The following is a 10,256-nucleotide window of genomic DNA, read 5'->3' as shown; positions in this document are numbered from 1 at the left end:
GGGGCCTATATAACCCACAGCGCGACGCTCCCCCCAGTGAGTCGAGCTTGGAAGCAGAAACAGAGATGCACTTTTGAGCCGAGACAAGGAGGGTCACAAAGAGCTGAGTTGGTCGTCAGTGGTTGCGTTCAGTGGTTGCGTTCAGTGGTTGCGTTCCGTGGTTGCGTTCAGTGGTTGCGTTCAGTGATTGCGTTGAGGGGTTGCGTTGGAGACGGAGTGGTTGGACCAAACAAAAGAAGAGAGGAGAGAACCCGTCACGCCAGACCCCCCACCAGCGCGTCGGCTCTGACCGTGATCCGACCCGTGATCCCACGCACACGACAGGATCGGTGGCATCAGCGGCCGTCGAGGTCCAGCCCGACGTCCCGTGCAGGATCAAGCTCCAGCCAGCTCCGTGCCGTCCTCCCCCTCCAGCCACGCACCTCCTTCCAGCCAATCCACTCTGCAATTCCCCGTGTGAGTCGTCTTTGTTTGTTCTGTCCTGGGGTTAATTAAGTCTGTATAACGATAAGCTAGTACTTCCCTGTGTCACCTGCGTCTTATGTGCTTGTAAATAAACGTCACTGCTTTCTTTTTGCTTGTGTGTAAATAGTAAATAAATGTAGTAGTATTTCAAACCTTTCTTGGCCTTCGTTTTCCTCTTTACATTGCGTCGCTTTTGTCTTTTCCCTCATTGAGCGGCTAGGGTGCGATACGGCCAAAGTTCTGGGTGAATCGGGTGAGTCAGGGATCCTGTAACGGTCGCGGAAATACCAAACCGCTCGGTAACTAACATCTTAATCCGCGATCGGTAACAATATATATATATATATATAACTGTGAGAAATAGTAGAAACTCCACAGTACGAGCAGGGCGTCTCATTTGCATTGAATAAATAATCGGGAGATTGAATAAGACGTGGACGTAGCTTCAGGGCTTCGATCTTTAATTCGACAAGCTTTCGACCAACAAAGGTCTTCTTCTGAGTCGGCCCCAAGTTCAACGGAAGTCGGCCTATATATATATATATATATATATATATATATATATACATATATATATATATATATATATATATATATATATATGTATATATATGTATATATATATATGTATATATATGTATATATATATATATATATATATATATATATATATATATATATATATATATATATGTATATGTGAAGAAGCAGCTCTTCGTTTGCAAAAGAAGTCCACCATAGCCTGAAATGACGCAGCTTTATTAAAAACCAACTTATACAGATCCGGAAGAAGTCAAGACATCTACAGCAAGAGCCAGTCTCATGCCACGTCAAGCCTTCCTGAAAACACATTGATTCCCAGTCCATTTATATAGGGACACGTTTTATCAGGAAATCTCCGAGGGAACAAACAAAACTGGGAGAGGTTCCTCCCCGGTGGGCCAAGCCCCCACCGTCATCCGCTCTGTTATTCGGGGGAGTCAGCCCTTCCTCATCATTCGGACCAGATATAGTTTCAAAAGCTCCGAGGTGACGAAAATGTAACTCACAGAGAGAAGAGTGCATGCTTGGCCAGATAAGACCATGCTTGGCCAGCCAGATAAGACCATAAAATATATGGGTTTGTTCACATGAGTAATTCAAAGCATGTTTATACAGAGTCAAGCGTTGCTGTGATTAATACAAAATATATATGGTAAAAACAATAGGTTTATGTCTGCAATCTAATCATTCTACTAGCGTTACACAAAATCACGCGCGTGAGCGTGATTTTACGACCGGCCTTATCTAGCCTTGAAAAAGCACACGTATACAATTTGTCCAGCACGACCGAAGCGAGCCTTTCCTCATCCAAAACTAAAACGAAGCAAAAACCCTTTATTAACTTTATGAAAATAGCATTTTTAAACAACATTTAAATCATAACACATTAGCAACCAACGTCTATAACTGAACTTTAGGCAATAACAAATCTACAACTTGACATTCCTTCCTCTTGTCTCGTCGAGACAAAGTATCTTAAGAGACAACGTGCCACATCGGGCTTTATTGAAAAATAATTGTGTAATGCGGGTATTGAAAAAATAATTGTGTAATGCGGGTATCTCCCAAGGGCATATCGTGCGCCCAAAGCGCCTCGCCCGTGCATTTGGCGAACGTGTCGTGTGGTGCGTGCTTGGAGCCTGAGGGCTCAGAACATGAAAGTCCATTAACGTTTCGGATCCACAACGAAGGTGTCTGGTCCAGATGAGGTTCTGCTCCGCCAGAGGGCCCGTCACCTCCCCTGCGGAACTTGCTCCCCCCACCCTTTGCAGACTCAGTCCTTGCAGATCTTCGAAGTTAATCAACGATCATGCCCATGAGGTCCCTCACGTGCTGCTGTTCTGGGGAATACATAGTATTGTCAGTATCTTGTGTCTCAATTTCCTGGTCAGGGTACAGAGCGTAAAAATCCGATTCACTTGAAGCATTTGAACTTAATACATATGAAGAAAAGAGAGGGACTTCCTTTATGTCAAAGTCTCCCATGGGCGCCTGGTCGGCTTGCGGGTCTAGGACATCCGCGTCGGGTCCCTCGACCGCCAGACCCAGTGTCGCAATCAGATCCATAGTTGGGTCGGAAGGGGGCGTGCAGCTGTCAGCTTGTAATACATAAGCAGCGTTAGCCAGTACACGCAAGGGGTTTATAGCACAAGTATCACAGTCATCACATACACCGTTACAGGCAGCAGCCAGTTCCCACATGGGATCCGCACAAGTATCACAGTCATTACAAAATTCAATGCAATTTTCTGGAGCGCCGGTCGCAACTGCCTTGTTGAAGGACCCGTTCAGGTCGACGGCCTCTGTGGTCAGAGCCATAGTCGTTGTCGGCGGCTTCTTCACTTTCCATCCTGTAAAATACTTTCTCATACAGAGGAGGACTAGAGATTTCATTAGTGCCCCCCAAATTACTACCCCGATTATCACAGCCAGTGCGGTCAATAACCACTTCACTATGGTGCCCGTCCATCCCTGGAACCAGTCAGTGAGCCAGCTAAATGTATAAGAATTTTCGCGCGCGATCCGATCGATCGTCAGGGCGTGGCTAGTTTCCCTTGGTCTCACTATTGCGGCTGACACTCCTTCAGATGGATCGGGTATGTAAGTGCAACATTTTCCCTCTATAATTCCGCATACCCCTCCTTTCTCTGCCAGGAGCATGTCCAAAGCCACCCGATTCTGCATCACCATTGTACGCATGTGAATTACCGTGTCCAATAGTATGTCATGAGCCGTAGCGGTGTCGTTTGCCACCTTTTCTAGGGTCAAAGCCAATTTGTCTATCCGGAAACTATCCATGACTGTGCCCGCTCCTGGGAAGAAGAAACCAAACACCTTTTCCCATAGACTCCCGTGTAGTTTAGTGGTTCCATCTTCGTTCATGACTGACCTCTTATAACGCCTGTCCAAGGACTTTGGGTCTAGCTCATCCAGTATCTCAACGTCAGGAAGGACTGAACCCAGATAACATGTGCCCCCCCAATTATTTGGTAAATAGGGGTAAGCCTTGTCGCCGCATATAAACATTGTCCCATGGGGTGGGACCAGGTGGGTGGATAAGCACTGGAGTCCCTTTACCACCCCATTAATCCTACTAACCCCCCTAGAGAATGTTATAGCCGTTATGTTGTGGTTGCGTTTATCTTGCAGTACTATTCGTAATGTAATCCCCGAGCTCCCTTGTCCCAGCTTCCCGGGGAGAGTGTAGGCGCATTCTGATTCTCCCATACGCAAGTGGCCGGAACCCTGGAGGCAGACCCTCCCTTTCTGTGGTTTGACCCAGACGGGGGCAGGCCTCTCGGCCACATGGGCAATCATTGACGGGCGATAATTAAATTGTCGATTGCAACTCTTGCCGTTGTCAACCCCTTCTCTTTCCAGCGTGGTGACTAAACATGGGGAATCGATAGGTTGTGAGCAGAGGTCATTGAGGGACAGAGGTAGCACTATCATGTGTATTCCTGTGGTGCCTGCTTGGGGAAAGCGCATGCACGACCAGCAGTGTGTCCTATTTTGAATTGTTGCCACTTCCCTGGCCACTTTCCAATATGTGTTTTCACCCTTCTTTGGGGCCTTATTCTGGGGTTGTGGCGTGAGTATGTATTCGATGCATGGTATGTAGTTCCTTTCGCCACCGGCCGCGCCAGGGGTCCAGACGCTGCACCGGACCTGCATGGTCATGTCTTTCCCTAGGCGTGTGCGTGTTTGTAGCTTAAAATCAGGGGTTCCCCATTGGTATCCTGGTTGGGCCAAGGTCTTAATGCTAGCTTGCCCGTCTTCCCGGAACTCTCGTTGCTTTTGTAGTACCATGCCAACGCGTCCAGGCCCTGCCGACAGTGCTAGCCAATTTATGTTCACCCAATTTGTGTGCAGGGCTTTCTGTTCGAAACATGGTAGTGATACTCTTTGTCCCCATGTTACGGTGAGGTGTCGGGTTTCGTTTTCGCATCTATTGGAATCGGAGTTTCCCCTAGCTGCTGTCGCTATCAATAGTATTGTACCTATGATTAGGCCCATCCTTACTGTGGTTGCTGTGGTGTAGTGTCTGGTGCTTGTATGGCCAACTTACAGTGCGTGGCGTGGATCCACGAGGTCTTGCCCTCGCAAAAGACTGCCGTTGGTGTAGTCAGCAACACCTGGACTGGTCCCTTCCACCTTGGTTCCAAGGCGTTCTTGCAGGTGAAGTGCTCCACGAACACCTGGTCTTTTTCCTCTGGTGGAACACCTGGTCCACAAGTCTCCTGGGAACGCCTGGTCCACAGGTCTCCACCCCATAGACTCAATTCATCCAATCCATAGCCCCATAGAACACCTTTTCTCCAATTTCCTAATCCACTTTTTTTCAAGTGGATCCAATTTTATCCAATATTCAATTTTTAAATTCAATCCCATTTAATCCAGTCCAATTCAAAATAAATTCAATCCTTCTCTCAGCATCCCATTACCTGTTTCCAACATCAATAAAAATAAAATTATAAAATTAATAAAAATCAATCATCTCAAATCTCAAATCAAATCAAAAAATCAATAAAATAATAAAAATAAACGAAAATTACTTCAGCTAGAGTTTCAACTAGAATTAACACAAACAAACCACCGTTAACCTCCATTAACACAAGCAAACCACCATTAACCTCCATTAACACAAACAAACCACCATTAACCTCCATTAACCTCCATTAACCTCCCCCTATTATTTATTTATATTCACGAATAAACAAATAATAGAAATAACCTGGTCTACTTCCAATTTCAATTCTGGTCAGTTCTGGTGTCTGGTCACACACAATGTTTTCCTCACCCACTGTGATTCGCTCAAAATAGATTCTCACTGTTATGTCTGAAATTCGTCTCATGAAAACCCATTCAAGAGTCCGGTGTAACAGATAGCCAAACACATAGACACGCCGAAGACCCCAGGGTACCCATCAAACTAGCTTGTCCGCAGATCCACAACACAGCGAAACATGTAACTTTACTAAAATAACCACTTACTCATAACTAATACTCATAATAACTCATAATTACTTATGTAATTACTCATACCAATACTTACTTAAAATAATGTAATATCCCAATCTTCACCCCCTATGCAAATCGAAGCACCCCGGACAATCCACAACCAATATCAACCACTGTAGCCGCCTTCCCGATTCCAGGCAGCCGCACACAGCCACATACATCTCCCTCCACGTCACACAAGACAACAGCCAACGAGTGTGTCCACCACACAGAAACCTTTGGCAATGCAACAACCGAACTCCCAGACAACCAACAACAAAACCCAATCCATCTCCATGGCTCATCAAGCAGTTCCAACTTAATCCAGCTTCACATACCGATTTCCCCAAAAACTCGTGAAACTTCACCCCCATTCTGGAAAAAACCCTGGACTAAACCCTGACACCCTAAATAACTTCAGACTCATCTCCAACCTACCCTTTCTGTCAAAAGTTTTGGAACGTGCTGTGGCCACTCAACTCAAACATCACCACTCTGCCAATAACCTGTATGAAACATCCCAATCCGGATTCTGCTCCAGCCACAGTACTGAAACTGCTCTCCTCAAAATCACCAGCGACCTTTTCTCTCCTCTGATGCCGGCAACCTCAACATTTTCATCCTCCTCACCTCAACGCCTCCTTTGACATCATCAATCACACCATCCTCCTCACCCTGTTTAGACCAGCTTGTGCCTATTAAACCCAAATTAGTTCACTCCCAAGCCCACAAGGACCACCTACTACTCTCAAATTATCCACTCTGGCTCCGGAATCCCAAAAGCACTCTTCTCTACAATAAACAAACTAAATAAACAAATAAATAAACAAACTTTACAACGTGAACAAACTCCTCAGCGCCCTGGATACCACCACCTGTCATTCAGAGTAGACAACAGCATCTCCTTTCTGGCTTTCAGCATCTCCTTTCTCCTTTCTGGCATCCAAATAAAATTCTGGCTTCAAATCAACTTCCTCGAACTTAACTATGATAAATCTAAATTAATCTTCGTTTGCCCACAACCACTCACCAAATTCACCCATAACTTTGCCCCCAACATCGATGGTCATTTGAACACAAATTGAACAAAATTAATCGAACACAACACTTCCATTAACTCGACATTCTTTTCACAGCACAAAGTTCACTTGAACATCCTTTTCCTGGATACTCCCTCTTTATTTTTATACCATACCATGCTTCTCCACTTGCAACCCAAATATTTTCCATGAAATAAATAAAATGAATTTTATGAATCTTCTCATTATTTGAAAGTTTACAAAATGTTCCAAATCTGTATATTATTTTCTACTGTGGTTATATTAAACCATTATTTTACAAAATCCAACTTTCAATAAACTGGAAAATGCTTCGCCATGGAATAGTCCACCACTCATATAAATAATCATAAGAGTTCTGCGAAACATCTCCATCTTTAAAACTTAGCCAACCAATTTTAAACCACATGTTTTCCCCCCAAAAAACAAGTCACATTCTTTGTATATTGCCAACATTGTTCATCGTTTAAGTATCATCCAGAACTAAATTTTTATAAACCATCAACTTGTAGATGCATTTATTTATATCCCATTAACCCAAGAACTCTCAATTGCTTGGTTATATTTTAGTAATGTCATATATCCATATTTCTTTTCCAAATTGTTCCTGATATACACATTAATCCCATCTGTCTTTGTTTCCAGATGAACTCAAATCAGGAAATCAACACAAATCCTTATTACCTCCAATCAATCACACTGCACATCATTCCCCGTCCTTGATGGATAATTTTACATCCAGATGGGCACAGCATCCCGTTTTTGGCGACCCAGCCCTGAAACAAGCCCCTGGACTCCTTGCAGGCTGGACCAAAACCCCTGGACGAAGTTGCATCCCAGTACTGACTCTGCTGCCTTCTTGCAAACCACTTCAACTCCATGAATTTTACATGTTTCGTGAACAGAACAAAGCCCTCTGTAATTGTCAGATTGAACCTGCCCCAAACCCGTCCATATAAACTCCATTGTTGTCCTGTCCATCTCTCTGTTTGTGGATCCGGTGCAAAGTTACACAAAGTTCCCGTTTACATTTTGTGACTCACAGCTCCTGCCTCCATGGAACAATGACGCCTAAGCACTCAATTAGCCCTCCCAGTACCAAAGACTTACAATCAGACCGACAGACAGACAAATAACAGAGGCATGTCGCCAGCCCCAGCACAGGACATCACCTTTCCGGGCAGGCACAATATAATCCACAGTATCGAAATGCCAATTTCTATCCGGAGCCTCGCGAAGCCAAAATCGGACATGTTCACTGCATTTCAACCTCCATTTCACTGACCCTGACTATCCCCATTGCTCGATCACGCACGTCACTGTGCTCGGCCCGGTTAAATTAAACTCAAGCGTACTGTACCTGACGCTTCCGGTCGGCACCGGAAGTCTGTTTATTTCTTGAGACCCCTGAATCGGGACATCAACGACAATTACAACGACAAACAGGACTCGATATTCTCTGTTCATTAATTACGTACATGATTTTGGTTTTACCCACAATATAATGTCCCGATATTCTCCAGATTTAAGTCCTATATATCCTGTCGTTAAAGCAACACCCTGTAGACTGACTCCGCCTGTCGTTCTTCCAAGGTTAGTGAATTATCTCCGACCTCTTTCCCTTACAAATCTCGAACAAAGGTCAACTAAACTTTAAAAGGTCAAACTTCGAATTGGGGTAACCAGCGCTTTATTATTCCGCAACTAATACAATTACAAGTCTGGCGACATTCCCTGCAAGAACTCCACATCCAGACAGACAGATGACCATTATTGTGGCTCCACATTGCAAAATGCTAACTTCTACGAATCCAACAACCGTCACAATCCGCCCAGGAACTTCCAGGCGTGCTCTACAATGCAGCACCTCTCTACCTGGTGCACACCTTTCGCACATCCCTCCTCGTTCGCACAACGCTTCATCAACACCTCCTCGCGCCCACCCAACTGCAACCCCCGTGTCCACCCAGAGTGCCCAATCTGCGACCCACAATCTTCTCGGGGCACACACTTCCTCTGAGAGTGGGCGAGTTATCGCCGGCACTCTGAGCAAGTCTCATACAGCACACCCGTGACTCGCGGCTCGCTCGGCTCCTGCCCGAACGCACAATATCCCTCTACCCAAACTTCCACGGAGCCGCACGGCGGAAACACAGGTTTGTACCACACTTTAATTAAACGAACATTGCCAGGATTCTCGGATAGACGTTTAATTTCACAACACACATGACAAAAATCCGATTTAAATTCAGAGATCACCGATCGACCTGGCACAACCATCTCAACGCGACGACGCCACGCCGCCCCCCGTCTTGGCGCGCACCCTCGTGCCTCCACACGAATCCCAACACTCCCTGCACGCCGCTCTATTCGCGTTCACGGCGGGGTTTACCTCACGTTGGGACATGCAGTCGGCTGTCATAACATAGAGCTGTCATAACAAATCTACGACCTGACATGTAGTGAGCTGTCAGAACATTGAGCTGTCAGAACTCATCCCTAGCTCGTAAACATCGCAAAAAAACAGGATCTCCGACGCTTGACCTCTCTGACCCAAAATGCACTATATGACACCAATTCCAAAGGTGAGCTGCCTCAGCGATACATCCCACACATACAATCCACAATATCTGCCATTGAATGAACTCTTCGATTCAAGTAAAACACACATATTGATTCGAATTCTGAATTTAGTTCAACAAATTCCAAATTTCTTGCCCGACTGCCACTCGAAAGAAAAAAACAGCCCATCCTGCAACCATCTCCAAGAAACCGCTTCATATCAACAGTAGATCGACAAGGGCACTCCGAGTGCTTTCCTGACCCGATTTATATCAATTCGCTTCCCAAACAACTCCCAAACAGATGAAAATCCGGACTCAGTTCAGGACCTCGCCTGTTCTCTCGGATAGACGCTAAAATGGACATTCCCGGCCTGAATTTCCCGCACGTCGAGCAGATCACTTACAAAGCTTCACACCGAAACCCTCTGCTTTGCATATGTCATACAGACAAATACATTGGCTAGATACACACGTCAATTAACATCCCAATATACATTCATTCCTCATTCATATACTCATATAAGTCTCCCAGACTTCGCGCGAAACTCAGATCGACTCAAATCATGCCTTTCTCCAGCCACTCTCATGTACAATCTTTGCTCATTCATGTTACGTCTCTCATTCAAGGAAAAGGATTTTTTTGGGACGGGTTGGACGGGGGTGGGTTGAGGTGAAAAAGGGAAGGCAGGGCGGGGTGTTGGGGTGTTGCCTAGAGCCCCGGGACTGAGCTCAGGTCTTGGGGGGGTGGGGGGTGTTGCCTAGAGCCCCGGGACTGAGCTCAGGTCTTGGGGGGTTGGGGGGTCTTGGTCTGGTATCTGGTCCAGCGGCATCACTCGCTGATTTACTTGTTTAACTGCTTACTTACTTGTCCTCTGGCCAGGGATTATTTAAATCTTTAGTTAACACAGCCCAGTCCTTTAATGGTCTTACCGCGGCAAAATGATGCCTCTTAAACATGAAAGATGCCGGGGTTCCCTTAAGGGGTTCCCCTTCTTTCATTAGCTTGCTTCCCATCTTATTGCTCTGGGCTGATCCTTCCTGGAAAGTTCTCGGCCTGGCTCAACCTTTACGGCTGTCCGACCTCACTTTCCCCCTTCCCTTGTACCGAACGTTATCTTCACCGATA

The 10,256-nt window shown here is 45.6% G+C and overlaps 1 long non-coding RNA gene across 1 annotated transcript; it reads right to left on the bottom strand.

Annotated features, from left to right (window-relative positions):
• Window positions 1–1,205: 1,205 nt before the first annotated feature.
• LOC144891864 (uncharacterized) lies at window positions 1,206–5,594 on the bottom strand. The gene is made up of 2 exons (XR_013623271.1): window positions 5,142–5,594; window positions 1,206–5,111 (listed from the first exon to the last, which is right to left on the bottom strand). It is a non-coding gene; the product is annotated as an uncharacterized LOC144891864 (long non-coding RNA).
• Between the last annotated feature and the right edge of the window lie 4,662 nt (window positions 5,595–10,256).

Source organism: Myxine glutinosa, chromosome 4 (genome assembly GCF_964187855.1).
Source record: "Myxine glutinosa chromosome 4, kmMyxGlut1.1, whole genome shotgun sequence".
Lineage (NCBI taxonomy): Eukaryota > Metazoa > Chordata > Myxini > Myxiniformes > Myxinidae > Myxine > Myxine glutinosa.
This window is presented reverse-complemented; position numbering and strand designations above follow the sequence as displayed.